This window comes from Anser brachyrhynchus (genome assembly GCF_964034855.1).
Source record: "Anser brachyrhynchus genome assembly, chromosome: 3".
NCBI lineage: Eukaryota > Metazoa > Chordata > Aves > Anseriformes > Anatidae > Anser > Anser brachyrhynchus.
Genome location: NC_137696.1, coordinates 118,394,105 through 118,414,904, shown reverse-complemented (window position 1 = coordinate 118,414,904; position 20,800 = coordinate 118,394,105). Strand labels below are relative to the sequence as shown.

Genomic DNA, 20,800 nt, shown 5'->3' with positions numbered 1-20,800 from the left:
AAAGTGTTAATATTTATATAACTAAGTGGCCTTAAGCCAATGGAAAAACTATACACCGAGAAATGTGTGATTATCTGATGTTTGATAAAGATATTAGAGGTTACCGAGTTTTTTAAATGACTTGGTGTCGTTAAGTAATGATCCTTTCCAAATCAGTGAAGAGCAGACACTAGATGAGGGCACTAATTAGCATTGCCTTCTTTGAAGCACAAAAAAACCCCCGTGGTCCACCTTGGAGAACGGGCTGCAGGAACTAACTAAGCAGGCAGCAGCTCCGGTGGCAACTGGCAAGTGTGCAGCCAGACCCAGCCAGGCTCGCTGGAAGCTGGACAAGTGGCAAGCCTGATTTTAGTTACCGTACGTTTGCAAAATGCCGGCACCATCTAAGAACCTCAAAAAAAGAGAGGAGGATCTAGAGCAAACTGCTAAGGCAGCAACTTGTGACTGCAAGTCTAAGGGAGCAAGAGCAAAAATCTATCTTCCTTAGCTTCTGGGAAAATAAAAAAGCTAAATATAGCAAAGGGAGAGAAAGAAAGACTGAGGATGTGCATACAAGAATAGGGCAGAAAAATCTTACCATAAAAACTTTTTTTACTTTTTGTTAGTGAGAATGTTTTGTCTTAATAATATATGTGATTTAGATGAAAAGGCTCTCAGCCTGCCCCTGGATATCCCTCTTCATCTGCTCAGTAAACCCGGGCCTCTCCCCGCTCACCAAAACGCTCCGCAGGAGGAGAAGCGAGGAGCTGCTTTGCCCACAGGGAGCAGGGCTAAAACTCCAAGTCAGAACCCCTGGCTCCGGCATTGTGTTTCCCTGTCACAGCGCTCTGCTCTGCTAGCAGCCGAGTATAATGCACTAAAATCCTAATCTCTAAAGCACTGTGTGCCAGTGTGCTTCGGAGATCAGCGTTTCAGTCGATTTTGCTTTGCCGCTGCCACTGCACACAAGAGTGGCACAGCGGGGGAAAAGCAACACAGCAGGCAGGGCTGGAGAGACACGCTCAGCTGGGGAGGGGTGGGGGGCAAGAGCGTGGTAATGCAATATAAAGGGCAGGAAAAAAAGAAAGAAAAAGGGGAAAACAAACAGAAAGGACTGTCATGCATGAATAGGAACTTTGGGCATTCTCCTTCCCAGAAACCCGATCAGCAGGATGTCTTCAGCCGCAATAAATCCGCTGTTTTCTGAGCGAAGATTTGAGTGACCCGCAGAATTCTTTCCATTTCTTCCCTTCAAAAGGCAAAGATAAGGAAATCTCCACTGCAACCCTACTGTGCATCGGAGTATCTGTGAATATTTTAAGATGAAATCCCTCCTGCCTCAACCACGTGCTTTAAAATTAAAACAAAATGATACTGCAGAGGCTGCAAGAGCTGCAATCTGGCCGCGTCCTATTTGAATACGCGCTGCGCCGTCCCCTACAACTGAGTTTGGCACAGCGCACAAGGACACGAGCACTCGACTGGCCAGGCAGAACACTTTCAAGTTCAAGGGATAAAGGTCACAAAAAACCAAACAGCCAAAAAAAAAACCCGCACAAAACAAACAAAAAACCCAACCCAAACCAAAAATACACCTCCAAAAAACCCCAACAAAACAAAAACCCCAAACCAAAAACCACAAATGCCAAAACCAAACGCTAAAAAGTCAACAGGATCAAAAATAACTGGGCGGTAATTTTAATATTACAGGGTTGATTGATTGTTAACTATTGGTAACCTCCTGGGGCAAAGATACAACGCCGTGAGTCAGAAGAGCAGGATGATTTAAGGAAGTCCTTTGGCCTGTCTACGTTGACGGCATCTTAATATCTTTGCTAAACTCGTCAACAAAATCTACTTCACGGTACCTGTGTCAGGCTCAAGTACCGTTACATAGGATTAGTGTTATATACTGATAATGCTCTTTGGAGTGAAAGCTGATTGAACTTTGCCCTTTAAGAGCGTTCAGACAGCCTAGTGGTCTGCTGACCTACACCGGCCTTGCCCATCGTTCTCCCCTTACAGAAAGTCAGAGAGCATCTCGGTGTCTTGAGCTGCTTCTGCAAACTCGCCCTCGCTTATCTGTCGTGCTGGTAGGGAAATGCTTACTCACCGCCCTCACCCCAGGAGCAATTTAGTCGCTGATTTGGAAGTCACTGTGTACGTTCTCGATTAGCTGATGTCCCTTTTGAGTAACACTCCAGAAGAGGAAGCTTACGGTGCCTTTTATGTCGCGTTGCCTTTTATATTTGGGTGTTTTGACAGAGATGTTCTTGCAGATTTAGTGGCTGTGGTTTAATACGTTATTGCTCTGCCCTTCTGCAAAGGTTGCTATTCGCAGATCAACTGAACAGGACGCGTCCCTGCCTTAACAGCCACGGCAGCTGCTAGCAGAGGTGGGCTCCCATTAACACATCACCCAAGGAGCTCAGGCACTCGGTGCAGTAGCTGCCAAGAGCAGAAATCACTGTAGAAATGCGTAGTGACAACACCTGAAAAACATTGCAGCAAGATGCATTGGAACCCAACTGCCCAGTTAAAAGCCAGAATTCCTGGCAGAAAGCCTGTTTACAGAGTTCCTACCTCTCCCCAACCTCTCGCATCTTGTTGCCAGCCTTGCACATCACCTTGCTGTCCCTTGGGTTGAGCTGCTGCAACCATCCGTGGGGTTATCCTGCAAAGCGGTGAACTGAGGCAGGTGGAAGAAGCCTCCTCCCTCCCTCCCTATGCTGAAGGATTATTTTTAGCCCACACCACTTGATAATCTGATTCATGGCAGGCCCCTCAAACTACAGCATCAGCACAACTGAAAAGGTAGTCTGCTTTGGCTGCGGGGAGAATGAACACACAGAAAAAAAGGTGAAAGTATTTAAATCACTGGGGCTGCCAAGGCCTTTGGACTGCAAAACTGTAGCTAGACTAGAGCCCATAAATTGCCTAATAATCCATAATCCACTATCTAATAATACTCTAAATAATCCAATCCAGATTTCAGAAATTTCCTTAACTGCCAGTGCTCTGCGCTCCATGTAAATGTTTTTGAGATCGAGGATATAACCAGTGGCAGAAACAGCGAGCGCAAAACAAGATGACCTTATAGGGAAAGAATTAGCCAGAAATCTAACACTGAAGGAGATAGATTTATGTTTGAAGGATTTTCACACACAGCATAAATGTCAGTCCCTCCCCACCCCCCGTAAAGTCACTGCAGAACAAAACAAAACATAAAAACTCGAAGAAGAGAGGAAGTTAAAAGTAGAACCAGACGAAACCAAAAGTAAATAAAAATGTTTTACCTGACTCCCTTGGGCACTGAACGGCAGGCCTCACAGTAATGAGAGTGAGAAATGAAATTTTAAAATGAATGCAAGTGGGAGAAACTGCAGAGAAAATTGAGACAGAGTTTCACTGTTATTTATCCCAGACAAAGTATACATGCTCGGCTCTGAGCAATACATGGCACGGTAGCGGCACCAGGATGGAGCTCTGACACAACTAATCTTCCTTTTCTATTCCCTTCTGTGCTTTTGAGGAGGAAAGGGGAGAGAAACCAATTTAGTGTAGTGATGCAACTTGTTTACTTCTCTGTACCGCTCAGATCGGCTGGCTGAAACGTATTTTGGGAGGTGCAAGAGGGAAGGAGAGAGAGAGAGGGAATTACAGGAGCAGAAGGAAGACAAAACTGTAAGACAGGCCTCCAAATTTTGCCACTGCCTACTGGTTCATGCGAGCAGCATCCCTATGGTCAACAGCACGCCAGCAAAATTACACGGGTTACCAAAGAATTACTCTGCTTGAACTGTTTAAGCTCTGGCTCATCTCAGTGCAATGGAAATGCTCAAACGAGCAGCTTAGATGGCAGATCTAATGGGGCACCAAGTGCCTGGCCCGATTTACTGGTGTGAAAAGCCAACCCCCACCACCGCCAGGGCTCCAAGCCCTTCTGCTGAGCTGGGACACGCTCAAGCTCTCGGTAATTCAGACTGCACCATCCTCGCTGCTCGTGGCTGGAGAAACAGAGGGAGGGTGCTAGGGCAGCCCTCAGTCCTGGCTCCGATCCCTTGGATTGCAAAGGGAAGAAGGGAAGAAGAAGATAAAGGAGACGAACAGTTATTAAGAAACACAGGCTCATTTCTCATTTCCTTTGCCCTACTGAAACTACCACCTAAGTGGCATTACAAAGGCAGAGGCAGTCTCTTAGGCTACCAAACCAACAAAACGCACCTAGTCACCAACTTCTTCCTGCTTTATAACCCCTCATTAGAGTTGATACACCAACATTTACATGACAGAGCCCTTTTTTTTTTTTATTAGAAGCTCACTGTTCTTAAAATACATTAACAACTGTCACCTACATACTCAGTGGCTCTTTGTAGTTAGCCTAACACTTCAGAATGTGTTAAAATCACACATAAAACTTATAGTAGTCTAACACTCAGGAAATAAGAGTCTTTAAAGGGTTTAATTCAACCACTAATGGATTTTCTCCCAAGTTAGGAAACATTTATATATTGCTGATTTACTGCAGGTGTGCTAACTGAATTTGGACTTACACATACCAGCTGCAAGCAAATCAAGGAAAAGGCTCCATAAATCAGTTTAAGGCACTGTAGGCTGCATGGTGCTTGGATTGAGACAGAATTTTCCCACACAAGCACACAAAACAAATGGGAGTTTATAATTTTCTCTGTCACAGCTCATAACTTTTAAAGGTTAGAAATCAAAGCACCACTGCAGTGGAATTTCATACATTTGAATGGGATGGACATAAGGCATCCCAGAAAAATGATTTATATCATCCCCTCTTCACACAATGAAAGAATGAAGAATGCAATGGTTATGACAAAGGCATTGACTAATTGTGTTGTTTGGTAAATACCTTCCTCTGAAGTTTCTCTGGATAGATCAAGATTTTTGACTTTCTCTTTGTTTTACAGACTGTTCTCCAATAACCACTCTGCTTTTCCAAACAAATCTGCAATGCATACTGTGTTTAGCAGCTTTTTTCAACAAGTTGCACTGGCTCAGAGTCAGACATCGTAAGACAAGAAGCCACGGTGACTTTATCCAAGAAATATGAGGTGGCAGAGATCCAGTACGCCCAGCACTCAAGGTGAAAGAACAGCATGGAAAAAGATTCTCAAATTAATTGTCAATTATGGAAGACTGCTGGAGTGAATACTAGATGTATGCATGGGATAATGTACCCAGGCACCTGCATGACTGAGCTGTGGAGAGCGCAGAAGCAATTACTCTATTTTTAAAAAGAACGAGAGATAACATCATTGGAAAAGGACGTATAAAGGGGGGACACATTTAAGTGTCTCCATACACACAGCTCAGCAGCTAATCAGAGAAGATGGTCCTCTAGAAGCGGGAGGGTCAGAGGACCTGACTGAAGAACCTGCCTGTAAGGGAGGCATGGGAAATGAATTGCCGATGCAGCTTTTCCAGCGTGTGCAAGCAACCGAAAAGGTGCTGTCGTATCGATGCCTACAATATGGGCATCCTACGTGGCAGAAGGTAGGACGTACCAAGAGCTCATTGCCCATAGTGTGGCACAGGGAAGTCACCGGGTAGCAAGAACTTCCACCTCCTCTGCTGCAGGTGGTTGACAAAAAGCCTGGGAGCGCTCCATACCCAGTTATCAGCGATTCCCAGGATATGCTGCACAAACTCCGGATTCCTCCTGAATAAACGCCAGCGAACCACTTCTTGGCTTGCGAGACTCAAGGATGACACAGCAAATTCACTTTTTCATCTGCATTCTCCACGCGCCTCCTTGGTCCTAGCTCCCATTGGCATGCCACGGGAGTGTGGGAAGAACAAGAGATTAGAGTCAGTGCAGCAGCTGCTCCTCCTGGCTCTTTGAATAGAGGGAAAACAGCTTTTGCCCAATGCATGGGGAGTGATATCATCAAGTTAGCAAGCCAAGAACAGAAGGGATACATCAGAAAGGAAACAGGAACAAGAGCTTCCCCTTACAAAGCAAACAGTCGTGCTTTTTTAGAGCTAAATCTTTGCCTAAAAAGCTCTCACAAAATACCTCACGGGAGCTCCAGACCATTTTCAAGTGCTGGAAGAAAAACAGTCCTGGGGTTAGAGTGGTAACCTGGATCTGGGGAGACCCACTTCAGTGCTTTGCTCTTGCCAAGCGTTCTTGCATGACCTTAGGCAAAAACACTGAAGCTGTATTTAGTGGATACCTTGGCTTCAAAAGCAAACCCAGCCTAAGAAGTTCTTGCCTTCCCCCTGCCTGCCACGCACGGCCTCCACACCTGCACGGCCCTGCCAGTCCACAGGCGCTGCGCTGCGAACCGCCCTGCTGAGCAGAAAGATGTTAAAAGCGAGTTTCTCGTTGTATTTTTTGGGGGGCGGGGGGGGGTGGTGGTGGTGGTAATTTTGCCCTGGACAGCTTAGAGGAGCCACAATCAATTGGATAAGAGCAGGGGAAGCCTGTGGTGGCACAGGGACTGGAGCAAGGCTGGGAAAGCAGGTGGAGGAAGCAGGTTAGTGGTGCCAGACGGGCTCGGCCTGCGTTCGCCACACAGCTCCCTCTCTCCTGGCAGGACACAAGGAGGAATAAAACAGCCAGGAACGTGCTTAAGCCAGCACTGCTGCTGAATACAAGGCACTGTGTGACCACCTCCCTGAATACCAGGCTCCCAGTTGTCATCTCCAAGCTGGGGCCAGCAGCTCTGCCCCCCGGCCTGCTGCAGGGCACACGTGAGGAGAAGCACCGAGACCCCCGGGGGCACGGGGCCGTAGGGAGGCCGACTGCTGAAAGCCAGAGCCAGCTTCATTTTGGTAAGCTCCGGTTTTCAAAGCTGGCATGCAAATCCCTCTGCTTACCCTACATAATATGAACATTCTCCTACAAGCGCCGGCTCCTGATTAACTTGGTACTGCGCTTGCCAGAGCTATCTGAATGAGCCTGTGAGCCCAATTAGCAGCAGATGCAGCACTAACGCTCCTCACCTGCTGTGCTTACCAGTCTTCAGATCAGGAAGGGAAGGGAATATATCAAAGACTTGTGGAGGGAAGGAAGCTTAGAAAAGGGCTCAGAAAGGATGAGGGAAATAGATGTCTGCAACTGTTCCTCAGGCAAGGAAGCAGAGTCCCATACAAAAGGGAAAAACAGACGGGCCTAGGGAAAACTTTGCTACAGATCATGAAAAACATCCAAAGGGCTGATCCTGAAGCCTGGCAACGCGCCCCAGGAGCAGGGCACAGCTCCTCCCTTCAGGCCCTCCTGGCCTGAACCCCTGGGAGCTTCTCTCCACGTGCCCCGGCACATCAGCACCTCCCTCAGCCCATCCTTTCCATGACTTCTCCGTCACTTATGGTGTTTTGTGAGCGCTTCAAACAGTAAGGAAGGAGCCTCTGGAGCCTACAGCTGCAACACGAATAAAACCCTGACAGGCGCCACTTCTCCGAACTTCCCTGAACTGCCAAACTCCACAGCTGCCTCCGAGTTTTACCTGAATGTCTGTGTGTATGAACTGAGTGCTTACCCATCAAGCCATCTGCCAGCTTTTTCACTTCAGCTTGTGGCAGCGTTTTTTAACAATAGGAAAAAAGAAAATCGTGTGCCAGTTCTGATTTTTGGTCGGAGGAACAGGGAGCCTGCCTTTGGGAGGAGGTCCTAAAATAGGGTTTAGGAATAGATAGATACGAATCCCTGGAGCTTTGAGCTGGGGGGAAAACAGGAAAAGTAGATTTAATGCTATATTTAATGCTATAATTTTCTATCAACCAGCGGAAGGCAGCTGCACGTTATGTATGCTAGCTGTTTGCATCTCATTCCAAGAAGCCTAAATCTCTCCCCGTGGCAGGCAAGGAGAGTCTAGGCATGCCACACAAACCGGTGGCTAATGCCACCATAGCTTATACATGTTCGTGTTTTCCAAATTTCAGCCAACCCGGCAGTAAAATGTTTTATTATTGTTATTTTAATAGTAGCAACCACGTAGTTGGTGAGCCTTTTGTCTTGTCATATTGAAGATTGTGGCTGTAGGACACGTATAATGGAAATGTATTAAAACAGTCTTATTAAAGGTGTGGTCAAACAAGCCTCCTAAGATCCCAGGACCATTTCCGTGTGTTTTTACAGGTGTCTAGATATGAAATGTGGCCTCCAGTGACTGCTCACCAGCCCCTGAGTTCAGCCCGCGCATCACCTACCGGCTTGACAGCAGTCTCAGCGGAGAGACATCTCCCAGTCTGAGCCAACTGGATTGTGCAACACAGAAAAGCTTTCTGGAGTTGCTGACAGCAGTTTGTATTTCAAATCCTTTGGTCTCCAAAACATGTCACAAATGGCCAACATTTCCAAACAGCACTCCCAACAGTAACACAATTAAATAGATGGTTTTGTTTCCTACAGACACATTCCCTTATCTGTGAAATGGGAATGATGACATGTTTTCAGAAAGAGGAAATTAAAGTCTCTTTCACGGGTCTTTACATCTATATCTGCCTTTCAAATGCTTACTCCTGAAATTACTGGTACAGGCTGACACAGAACTGCCAGTGGTGACCATGCCTGCGTGGTGATACACTCAAAACCGAATGAGCCCTGCAGGTCAGGTACACAGACCAGAAAGAGAAATGCAGATGCAGAAGACCTGCAGCACACCAACAGTGGAAAAGCTTTTTTAGCCAGTGTGACTTCGCATGGGTTTTTAAATGACTTTTCCAATCTAGCCTTTCAAAGCAGAGGGACAATAGAAATCATGCAAGGATCCTAATTTCAACTGGAAAGAAAAATACGTATCTTTCCTTAATATTGAAAATAAAGGAGAAGATCCAAGGTAGCAGCCTGCTCTTCAGCTCTTTACAGGACAATCAATAAATAATAATAAAGCAGCATATAGAAGGTCCATCTCAGGTCAACCAGGGGACCTCTGATCAGCTCCTGGCTATTACAGGAAGCTTAAGACCCAGCAGTGCCCACGATGGCTCCTTCTCTTTCCCTGCACATGCCCTACTTCAGCTTTTAGCCTTCATGTCCTCCCAGAGCATATACATTGAGCAGCTTGTGGTATGGAGTGAGGGATACAGAGCAGACATTTATGGTATCTCTGGACTGCACCTGTCAGACAGCTGCCTGCCCTTGCAGAGAACTGGATCTACATGGTGCCTTGTGATCTTACAGTTCTCGACTTACCTGTCATGTACCTGAGAAGTCAGTCTTTTTTTTTTTTTTTTAATCCTATCCACCAAATACCATTTCATTTTTATGGCATGACAAGCTGCATAAGCATCTGTGAATTCCCTCCAGTTGAGAGCAGTTACCATCATCGTACCACACATGTATCCTAGACCATTAGTTTTAGCTGGAAGAGAAGGAGTTGCAACTTCAAAAGACAGTAAGTAGGCTGGTAGTAAGAGTCCCAGCCAACCTGCTCCTTTTGAGCATTTTGTTTGGCCCAGCATCATGATTCTATCCAATACAATTTGTGTTACTACAAGCATGGGTTTGAGGAATGATTACTAGAAAAAAAGACACTTCACAGATCTGATATTCAAATCATGACATACATATATTCTCTACAACATTGAATGCTCAGATTAAGTTCCATAAAAATCTCACTCTTTAAGAGAAGCAATCACAGTGGTCCAAAGCTTATAGTGTGATGAAGTATGCTGTTTTAAAAGGAATTTGGGTCATGAAAGTCTGAGGAGGAAAAATTACTTTCCCAGGGTCTACCCTCTGCTGCTTTTGATTCAAAAGCGGAGAAGTGCTTTTGGCATGCTCCTAAAATGCTCTTTTCAAAACTGATCCTCCCCTTCCCTCCCCTGCTTTTGCAGAGTGCAAAGGTGCTGCCCTCAGGACTGTCCACCAAGCTCCCACACCAAGGCTATGTCCTACCTCACCAAACACACATATCCTGACCTCCCCAGTACAGGCACAGCTTTGACGGATAAAAATAATGGAGGAATCCCCTCTTTTCATAAAGAACTTTCATAGAACCAGAAAGGTTGGAAAAGTCCTCCAAGATGGTCTGGTCCAACCATCCTCCTACCACCAATATCACCGACTAAACCATGTCCCTAAATTTTTTTCCCCCCCCCTCAGACAGTTCTCACTGAGTAACATCAAGTTTTCATGGTCTCACTTTAGCAAATCTAGATGGTACAAACACAGACAACTGAGGCAGCCAAAAGGAAGGTCGTGGTCTCCCAGCGTTGGCCAGCATCACCACGACACAAAGTCAGAAGAGAAGAGCAGTGAGGTTCACTTAATATCAAATTAAAGCCTGTTTGTGGTGGATCACACTTGCCTGTTCTTAACTCTTGGGACTGCTAGGAAGACCGGGTTGTCAAGAGCTCTGAAAGCCCAAAGTGTGATATTATTTGACAAAAAACAAAAGGTGTAAATAATATATGCATATCCCTCTGCCTCCAGAGAAAAGGTTAGCGTGTTATGAACTGTGAATAAATAAAGACGTGAAGCCAAGAACACCCAAAATATCCCAAGGAATATATCCAAGTTGCAACTTTACAGTGGCCATTTGGGGTTTTAGAGACATTTGGTTTTTTTTGTTCTTTTTCCATGTGTGGAATGAAAAGAATGAGTTCTAAAGAGGAGTGATAGGACATGGAAAAAAAAAGAATTGAAAGAGCCATTTGCACTTGGCTTGTTTTATTATTTTTAAATCAGAGGGGGAGAAAGACCCAATTACTGGACTGAAATGGAAGATTCACTCCAGATATTCATTGACACTTGTCAGACTGCCCTTCAGAGCTTTCCTTCATGATCACCTGTACAATAAGCACCCCGTGTTTGACTTTCAGTGCAAACATTTCAAAACATCAAGTACATGAGAACAGTCTGCACAGCATACCCTGGTGATAGTCCCTAAACATCCTCCAATGTTACTCAAAGAATGAGAAAGATATTTGCTCCAAGATATGTAAAGAAGTGGAAAGTTTGACGTGACGTTACTTCAGATTAAAACGAAGCAATTTTATTTTGTTTTATATGCTTTCCAATCCCACTAAGTGTAATTACGGATGTCTGTCTACTTACAAATCTCTGTACAAGGGAAAAAGGAATACAATTTTTAGCTGTCCAAATTACAAGAGACTGTAATACACAAAAGCAATAAATACAGGTTCTGCCAGCAATCAGATAACACTTATCGTAAACAATAGCTTTTGCTATTTATTTGAAGCAGGTTCAGCTGCTACAACTTAAGATTTGGTTATTCTTGTTTTTGTGTTGGATTTCCAGCAGGTGGTGAGGACATGATAGAAGTCTTTAACCACAAGAGATTTAGAAAAGGGACCGGTATTTCATTGCATATGAAATCTAACACAGATTTATTTTGCTAAATCAATTTCCAATCTCCCAGTGGTGTCTAAGTTTGTAGTGGCTGCTTCTACAACTTTCTCTTTCTTAGCTTTCAGCTCTCACAGCTCAATGCCACACAAAGGCTGACCAGCATTCAGAAGTGACTCCAAACATCATCAGTTTTGTGTGCAGATTTTTTTTTATGCAACTGGGAAATTGTACAGCTCACTGAAGTGTTAACTCCAGACACATGCCCGTAAAAGATGCACCAAATTTCCTGCAGCAGTATTCAGAGCAGTACGTGTTACTCTGGGAAACAAGGAAGGGGGCATCAGAAGTCTTGATGTCTTGCTTTGAGCCAATACCACATTATGAAAATGCTGCACGACACATCTCCATGGGTATTGCACTGCAGAATAGCAACCCCAGCACTTGTTCAGTTAATAAGAGGGGAATGCACCGACAGTGAGGATGCAGACTTGGAAAGCACCTGAAAAGCTGGTGGGACAGTGTGGTCCCTCCATGGATCCTGCCTCTCAAGAGGTACAATGGATACACTTTTCCCCATGCACATGGGTTTTCCTACCCCCTCCTCACTTCCAGTATCCCCAAAAGCTGAGCTCACCTGTGCAGGACACAGAAAAAGGTTTTACAGACTCTGCAGATGAGCAGCTGCCTTCTGCCTCATTTTCCCAGTCTTGTGGAGACAAGATGCAAAGGCTCCATCGATCGCTTCCACAAAGACAAGGAATGTTTTAACATTAACATCAGTGGTCAAGGATTCGACACTGACAAAGCCACAAAAAAATTGCGGTAATCTAACGTTATCTCTCCCCCTCCAGGTATACATCACTTTGAGTTGCAAGATACTTAGGGTTTGTACTTTGTTTATTTTCCTAAAGCAGATTAGCAAGAAAATGGAAGGTTAACGGAACATTAAGGCTGAGAATTTAAATGAACTAGCTAGGAAAAACAAGGCTGTAATTCTCATAACCACTCTATGTCAACCATCCTGCACATATGCAGAATTCAATATTGTTGTAGTGGCTGAGAAATTTATGTTGCAGTATACCTGTAATATGACAGAGTTGCATTTATTGCAGGAACTTTTAATTTCCTCACTTGTACATTAAATTCCCAGTATAGTTTTGCGCTGTCTTCTGTTGTTGGTGGGATTTTTTTTTTAAACGCTCATTTCCCATGACTTAAATAAATGAATGAAACTGTGTTTGAATACTGAAATAAATGCAGATGACTTTTGCCAATTTCTACATACAATTTAGGGGCTAAATATATCAATCCATCTCACACCTATTCCTTTAGAATCAATTACTGAAATAACCATATTTAGTGTGCAGAGCCCAACACCACATGCAACTGGAGCCTAGTACATTAAAAGTTTAGAGAAACCTTATGTATGTGTGACTAGAATTTCAATGGCATGCGAATTACTTCAAATAGCTCACTCATAACACAATATAGTTAATGATCGGGGGGAGAGAATGGGACTTGGAGGTCTTAATACCTCCGCATCACACCCAGTTAAAGAATCTGTTTATGTTGCCTTCGCCTCTGTCCCCTCCCTTCCCCGAACCCATCCTCGAAACAGTGACTAATACAACTGTATTTGACCATTTCACAAGTTTTTTTCTGCTACTGAGTTAATAAAAGCACGTGGGCCAAGAAAACAGCAGCAGCTGTTCCAGCCAAGCCACCTACGCCTGCTGCAGAAGCAGTGCTCGCACTGACCATAGCTTGGGCTTGAGATTTTCCCATGCAAGAACAGAGCCTCCTTCTGTATGATGCATCTGAAGAGGAATTTCTACCCTGAATAAACCTAGACCTTCCTGCAAATGGCCAGCAAAATTCAATTTAAAATGCTCATATATTTATATTATATATATATATATAAAATATATAAATATATATAAGACCATTTCAGTAAGCAGGCTTTCTTTAGCAAGAAATCAAGTGCATTGCTCTGCATAGACCCTTTTTACCCTGACATCTGTGAGCAAGGGGAGAGAAAAGTACAGCCTGCTCCTGGATTTGGCAGGCATAGTATGGGGCAGCACAGGCAGCGGTCCTACACGTGCATTTCTCACCTTCACAATTGTTGCAGGGAGGCAAAGACGCATTGAAGGAGGGATCCAGGGCAAACAAGACCTCACAGCTCACCTAACCCAGCAATCGTCTTCAAAGCTTTGTCTTTTCCAAAACTGGAACTGAGGAACAAACCCACTTAAAACTATTCTTCTTCCGCCTGTAATTTGCCAGCTTATCCAAACAGCAAGAAAAAGATGACTGCCTCACCTCTACACTGCGAGAAGGTATTTCAGAAGTGACACAGACATTCTTATTTTTGCAGCCTCGAGACATAGAGCAGATTCCAAATGCCACTGACGTTGCCACGTTTGTTCACAATTCAGTCCGTGTTCAACAGAGGCTGAACCGCCGCAACGGCTGCTTGCAGCTCATCCCAGCAGACGTATTGCACTTTCCCAGACTAAAGTTTAAAAATCCCGAAATAGCTGTAGCGAATGCGCTTGGTATGGATGCTGAGGGAGGGCAATCTGGGTCGCCTTCTCCTTGCCAACCACCACTGACACCTGGCCAGACTCCAAGAAAATACACATTTCTCTGCAGATAGCTAGATAAACATTTAACCGTAAGAACCGTAAAAGAATTCCACTTCTGATCACGCATATTACGTTTGTTTGTTGGTCTGTTTTTGTTTTTGAGAGTGGGGGGTGCTGGTTGGTTTTTTTTTCCTCCTTTATTTAACCTATTTAAAGATAACCAGCACATGCTCAGATCTCCCTCTCCAGCATTTATTTAGCTTTAAGTTACCTCAGACCAAAATTATTTTACCTGTTTAATATATTGCAGTCCAGCACACTGCAGACAGAATTACTGCAATAGTGCTATGTAAATCAAACTCACATGTTAAATAAAACAGCAATGCAATGTGTGTCTGTCCATAATCATTCAGCTATAGGCATCAATCCCACATTTACCATATGAATAGATGAAGATTCCCTCAAAGCAACAGAATCTTAATTCTACCCCCAAATTCAAACATATGCATTAAAGAAACACTTCAAACATCAATATCTTTTTCTCCTAAGGCACACTTCTTGTCTGTAATTAGTTCCCATTGGTCAAGTGGTTTTGCTTCTATATGCCAGGCTATAGTAATGTTTTAAGTGATGCTCTATGATTCATCCCACACTGTCTAATATGTTTTTTTTCCCCTTAACCCAGAATAAGAAGGAATGGAGAGAAAGAGGAAGGCAGGGGAAAAAAAATTGCCTGCAATCATATTGTTACACTGTGCACAGTTTATGGCTGGCACACATCCAGTTTGCAGTTGTGATAAGAAATGTGTAATCCTATTATACGGAGAGGAGTCAGAATGTACAAATAGGTCCTGGAAATAGGAACTTCTCCTGTAAGATTATTCTTTTCGCCATAATAGTTCTGCAAGTAGGTCTAGACAGTAGCTTTTCACAATTCTCCCCCACTGGTAATGGAAAGGCAACTGCCAAAACAATTCACCACACGTGAGCTGGGATTTTTGCACAAGACAAAAGAGGCAGCGCTGGACATTCACTTACAAGAGTAACGTTAATTGGAACCATGGCCACAAGTCCTTGCATATGAAGAGTGGGTTGTGTGGTATAAAAAGAGGTATATAATTCTGCAAAGTTGTCAAATCCTGCACACTAAGCAAGTTTTTAAGAAACATGAACCGGCATGCTTCTCGTGGCATTTTCCTTACTAAGACAACACAGAAATCACTTCCCAAGCACATGACCATCGGGCCACTCAAAGCCCATTCTTGTGCTGTAGGTGTAAAACCAAATATCACCTTCAATCTAAGTCAGCATTCCCATGGAGTTAAAGTCCTAGATCATTCCAATCTGGTTATCCATTTTTCTCATTTCCTTCACACGACACCACTGCATTACTGTGGTTACGACTCAAAAGAAGTGGCTATGAATTCCCAGACTTCCCACACGTGTGTAAGAGCTTTTGACTTAAGCGAGATCAGTTAAAAATAAAGGACGCTGCTCTCTTGAAAGATGTTTTCTGCCAAAGGACCCCTGCACCAGGACAGTGATGAGATCCATGCCAGCAGCATCCATGTTCCTGGGCAAACAAGGTCATCACTTAACCTTAGTCCTGTCCGACCAAACAGTGAGTTCCTCAGAGGAAAGGGCTTTTGAAATGCAAAGCATGAGAAAGACTTTTTCCTAGCAAAAAGGATAAATAATTAAAAAAACACACACAAGCACGTCATACAGGAGTAAAGGACATGGTCATATGGTTGCAATGTACATATGAGCACCATAAATTAGCCTGAGCAGCAGCAGGGTACGCTAGCTTATTACAAACCCCATCAGAGTGTGGCTAGATCATTATTGGCGCTTGAACTAGCTGATTTGGTGTATTTGCATATACCAAGCTAGATTGAGTGTATTTGCATGAAACTGCAATTACTTCTGTGACTACAATGTAGACATTCTCAATAAGTACCAACAAACACATTTAGCATCCTGTCTTTCAACTTGCTGCAACAGCAGTTGAGTTCACAGGTAGGAAATTTAATTCTCTTCAGGGTAGAAAAGGGAATCAGTGATGAAAGGGGAAAAAGAGGCAAAATAAATAGTTCTATTACAATCAAGACACTTTACATTTATAAAAATACAAAGACAGTGACTAAACGGTGTCCTAGGTCAGAGGAATACACACACATTTCCATTAAGCTCAGCAGGAGGATGAGTGTGTACACAACAGGATTTCAACATATTAAATAACTTAGGTGTGTTGTTTTCTTAACCTTCAGCAGTGCTCTCCCCATCAAGAATGCTGAATTCTGGATTTTCCTAACTATACAGTCCAAGCATCAGGCAACACGGAGGCTGAGGGCAGCCAGCTCCGAGCAGGGGTCGGTCTGCACCATCTCCAGAGGTGCCTTCCAACCTCAGCGATTCTGTGAGCCTGTGATAATTAAATAATATTTATTTCTCACGAGAAGGTCGAATGTCACAAATTCTAAAGTGTAAAATAACAGTGAGGCAATCAGATTAAAGAGATTCTGTTGAGTTAGAGTGGGCAGTAACACATGTACTGCAATCCAATTAGCGAAGAAGATTTTCCCCATCGTTAAAGTGCCTTGTGCACCGAGCTACCTTCACCTAACCTGACAAGCAGCGAATTATCTGTTGTAGCTGGACTCTGTTGCAGATTAATTAAAAGAAAACAGCAGAAGAAAGATGGAAGGGAACTGCACGAAAATGCATAATTTTCCTATTAACGTGAACGTAGCACCTTGATAGGAACCCGGTAGCTTGCAAAAACCTCCAACAACAGGAAAAAGAGGAGTAATTTGAAGCAGCAAAAGACGACAAAACCAATCAGAAATCATGAGACTTGCGAAAAATAATAGATTCGCTATTTCTTTTGTGAGTTTCAGGGGTTTGTTGGTTGCCTTTTTTTCCTCCAGCTTTTTCTCACTGCATTTAGCATCGCCTTTACAGAAAGCAGCAGAAGACAGACTGTGCGTGCACGCACACACACAACTCCCCAGTGCTTAGTCTGCAAACAAAAGGAACAACATAGCTGCACTGAGATCAACAGCAGAGACCATTTATTCAAAACAGCCTTTAAAAAAAATGTAATCCTCTTCAGAGGGTCATTCAAGGTTTTCCCCAACAAACGGGTGACTATTTGTTAATCGAAGTGTCAATTTGGAAATGATTTTGGAAGACTAAGAGGATGGCTGGCAGACCTGGGAAGGACCAGGTGCCAGCAACAGCGATGCTTCCCCTCCTACTAACCATCATAGGGTACCTACCCTTTGTGAGAATGACCTGAGAACTTGGCCTAGAAGGAGACTAACAGCACTACAACCTCGAAGTCTTTGCAACCCTAGCCAAATGCCAAGTTGCAGACTCAAGCTGTCCTCTACCTATTTATGCAGCATGCCACCATCTCCAGGGCACACCTGTGACACTGGCATCCAGCTAGCTGGAAACCATGCACTTCTATTTTAGTGCTGAGCTGGATCCTCCAGCTCCCTTTTTTCCTTTCTCACTTCCATAAATGAGAAAGGAGGCCGCTATTTAGCTTCAAGAGACATCATTGTGGTGAAGGGGAAAGAAGTTGTAATCTTGGGAAAAACAGACCAGAGTTTTTGTATGGACACTGCCCTACTTTGCTGACTTGTTTTTTTAAACCCTTCTATCCTTGGTGGAGATATGTAAGCATGATTAAGAGCCATCCCCTGACTTCTTGCTGGTTTCCGTGCTGCAATTACCCTGCTGTTTTTTGATATCTGGCTGAAGGGCAAGTAACTGATGTCATTATCAACTCATAGCTATAGAGAAAAAGGAGTCTTCTCTTTTTTTGCAAAGTCCTCCATCCGGGATAAATCACATTGCCTCTGCGCCCTGTGTTTTACATAAAAATGCACACGGACAGAAATAAACCAGGAGCTGGGGCTTCAGCATAGTGTGCTCATGAAAGATCTTTCCAAACCATCTTGATCATCTCCCGACTAGTCCGCTGGCAAATTATTAGAAAATTCTGCCTGCAGTTTTCTTGGCAACTCAGAAGGGATTCTTGGTACTTGTAACACTGCTTAAGCTATATGGGAAGAAATACTCCCCTTGTATAACAATGCCAAATGGAGACCTTCACAGATGAATTTGCCAAGCTGCCCCAAAAGGCACTGGGAAAGTTGAGCCCAGCCAGAGTTGCACCCCAGGAACCACTCCCTTGGTGGTGGGAACATCTTCAAGGGACGATTCAGGATATTTTACCACCCTTGTGTTCATCATGCATAGAGAAGTACCAGATGATGAGACACTGCTACATGAAGATATTCCAATGTCCCTAAAACTACAGCAGCTTGTGTACCATCACTGTGAAGGCTGATTCCCATCCCTGGTACTGCTTACCTCTTTCCTCATAGCCAATGTGGCTGACAACAGCACAATATACCACTTCCATTTATGTTTTAGACTGATTACTTAAATTTTAGTTTACAGAGAAAGCTATAAAAAAAATAAAGATGTTTCCATAATCACAGGTGATTCAAAAAGCTGTTACACCAGGAAGGCCTGAAGAAAGGCAAAAAGGAATTGCATAGTTTGACACTACATGAAACTTCTCTAGTCTGTGATTTGCTCCGTGTCTTATCTCATATTCTGTAAGTACGCATTTTGCTCCGTTTTAACTGTACAGAATGGAATAAGGAAAGGAAAGAAAAAAAGCATGAAACAAGTAAAAGGTGCTGTAATAAAAGCGAGGATAGGTAGGTAGTAACTGGTAGAGAGAATATAAAAATTGTACTGATCCATGAAAAGGGAACATACATGACCTAAGGAAAGTTAAAGATGATCAAAAAGTCAGTTAACGTAAGACTTCCTGCTGACCACTTATCACCCGAGCAACTGTGGTAATAACCAACTTTATTCACTTTTTATATACGGGGAGAAAAAGAAGATAAAACAAAGGAAGAACACAGGAAAAATCTTCAGATGAAAGCATGTTTTTCAAGTTGTTTCCCCTCAAAAAACAAACAAAAAACCACCACACATTTAAACCCTATTAAAAAGGCTACCCCACCCTATTAAAAAGGCTACTCACACTCAAATTGCCAATTTAAAGGCTTCGGTCAAAAAACAAGCATGAAGAAATAAATGACTTGCCCCTTGGCATGTCCAGCAATTCTCCCTCCCCATCAGTCCACAAACCAAACACAGTGCTTTAAGGGTATACCCAAAATAACAAATGAGTTGCACTAAAGTCCCAATGCAGTTTTCATAAGGTTTATTGTTTGAGCTAATTTAATGAAAAGATGGTCTAGATGATTATTATCTTGGCAAAAAGTAACCTATATAGACAGCTATAAAAGACTGCCACGATCACGGCATCTTACCTCTTAACTGAAGACACAGCTAAAGGACGAGGGTAAATAATCCTGCTCTTCTAACCCTCAGAAAAGTTGACTTTTTCCAACCATTTCCACAGGCTGGTACAAGACTCTCAGACGTTGCCCTGTCTGCTAACTTTTGGCAATCCGTTGGGTACCGTGAACACAACCATCATCAGTGGGAGGAGGAAAATTTACCATCGCAGAATGCTACGAGGCCAGCTTAGTCATTCCCTGGCTAACGAAGGTGGTGTTATTTTACAGCCAAACAGCAGGCTGGGGCGCAGGCAGCCTGGGCTCCGTTCCCAACACCACCATAAAATTTCTTGGGGAGATGTAGTGCTTGCCACCATCTAAAAGGACGATATCAAACTAAGTTGGTAAGGACTGTACAAATATCTAAGGAGAATGAAATGGGGAGAGTTTTAAGGAATACACAAACAGCTCAGGGACTGAAGTTCAGCTGTCTACAGAGCTCTGCTCTCAAACCAGAAATGGCAAGCCTGCTACGGAAAGCTTTCTGAAAGCCACTTTTGGATTAGGAATATTCCTTAAAACTCTGTAGAAACATAAATCAGGGCTGCTGAGCTGCACATTCACATGGTATGAAGTCTAGTAATACTAAACTGAATTTCACTGGCTGAGAACAAATATTTCCATGAGTAAACACTTCTAAACTGGGGACATTTGTTGTTTTTTTCATGACATTTTTGCATGCAGTTTTTGATTCTACAGTCCCAACTGAAAGGGTTTTTTTCCCTGTTAGTACTGTACAAGAACATAAAAAGAAAAAGAATACACAAACAAATTCAGTCTCTGCCCAGCTCCCATGTTTTTAATAGGAAAGCAAAAACAGGGAAAAAAAAAGCAAGGTCAAAAAAGCAAGCCTGTGGCAAAGCTACAACTCAAGTCAAGCACAAGATTTTACCTGTGGATTTCAGAGTTGGAGGATAGCAACTTATCTGACAGACCTCTTCTTGTCTCCTGGGTATCTGCATATCTACATACATGCTGCAACCTTACAAATAAATAAGTCTCCTGAACTGGAATGAAGACACTCAGGTTTAATGTCTGAGAGGAAAGCTGTTCAGTGATGAGAGCCAGCAGAGCCAGCTGCTAGAGGTAAGATGAGGCTCAAACCTCTCTCTTCTCCAAGAGCCTTTGAGACACCACACAGACTGTGGGAAGACAGATACCAAACTGACTTCTGATCAGTCTGTCACTGAAATAGAGATAACAGCCCCCTGCCCATGGGTTAGGTTTCACAGGAGGTACACGAGCAAGTCTGATTTGATCATTTTGGAGGACAACTCTAAATGCTAACAGTTTAAAATACTACTGCCCGACTGTGGCCATGTAAGGCAGAAGGAATGCATCTGAAAGCTAAAACAAATACAGTCCTTGTAGAGCGATGTTCTCATCCTCTGCTCATTTCCAGTTTAGAAGAGCACAGAAATGAAGAAGAGGCCATAAAGCAACAGGAGCAGCCATCAGTTGTCCTCACCTCCAGCCATTCCCCCCCAACCACCAATTTCAAGTGCTTGTTACACTAATGCACACACACACCCCACAGGCAGCTG

The 20,800-nt window shown here is 43.6% G+C and overlaps 1 protein-coding gene across 6 annotated transcripts in view; it reads right to left on the bottom strand.

The window, feature by feature from the left end:
- The window catches only part of KLHL29 (kelch like family member 29), a 399,077-nt gene that overhangs the window by 298,076 nt on the left and 80,201 nt on the right, over positions 1–20,800 (bottom strand). The window contains exon 1 of one of the 6 annotated variants that reach the window (XM_080588570.1): positions 3,276–3,385. The exons of the other annotated variants lie outside the window; for them this stretch is intronic. The gene's annotated coding sequence lies outside the window, so the exon portion shown is untranslated. Of the gene's footprint in view, positions 1–3,275; positions 3,386–20,800 lie in introns of those variants that run through there. 6 annotated transcript variants of the gene reach the window in all.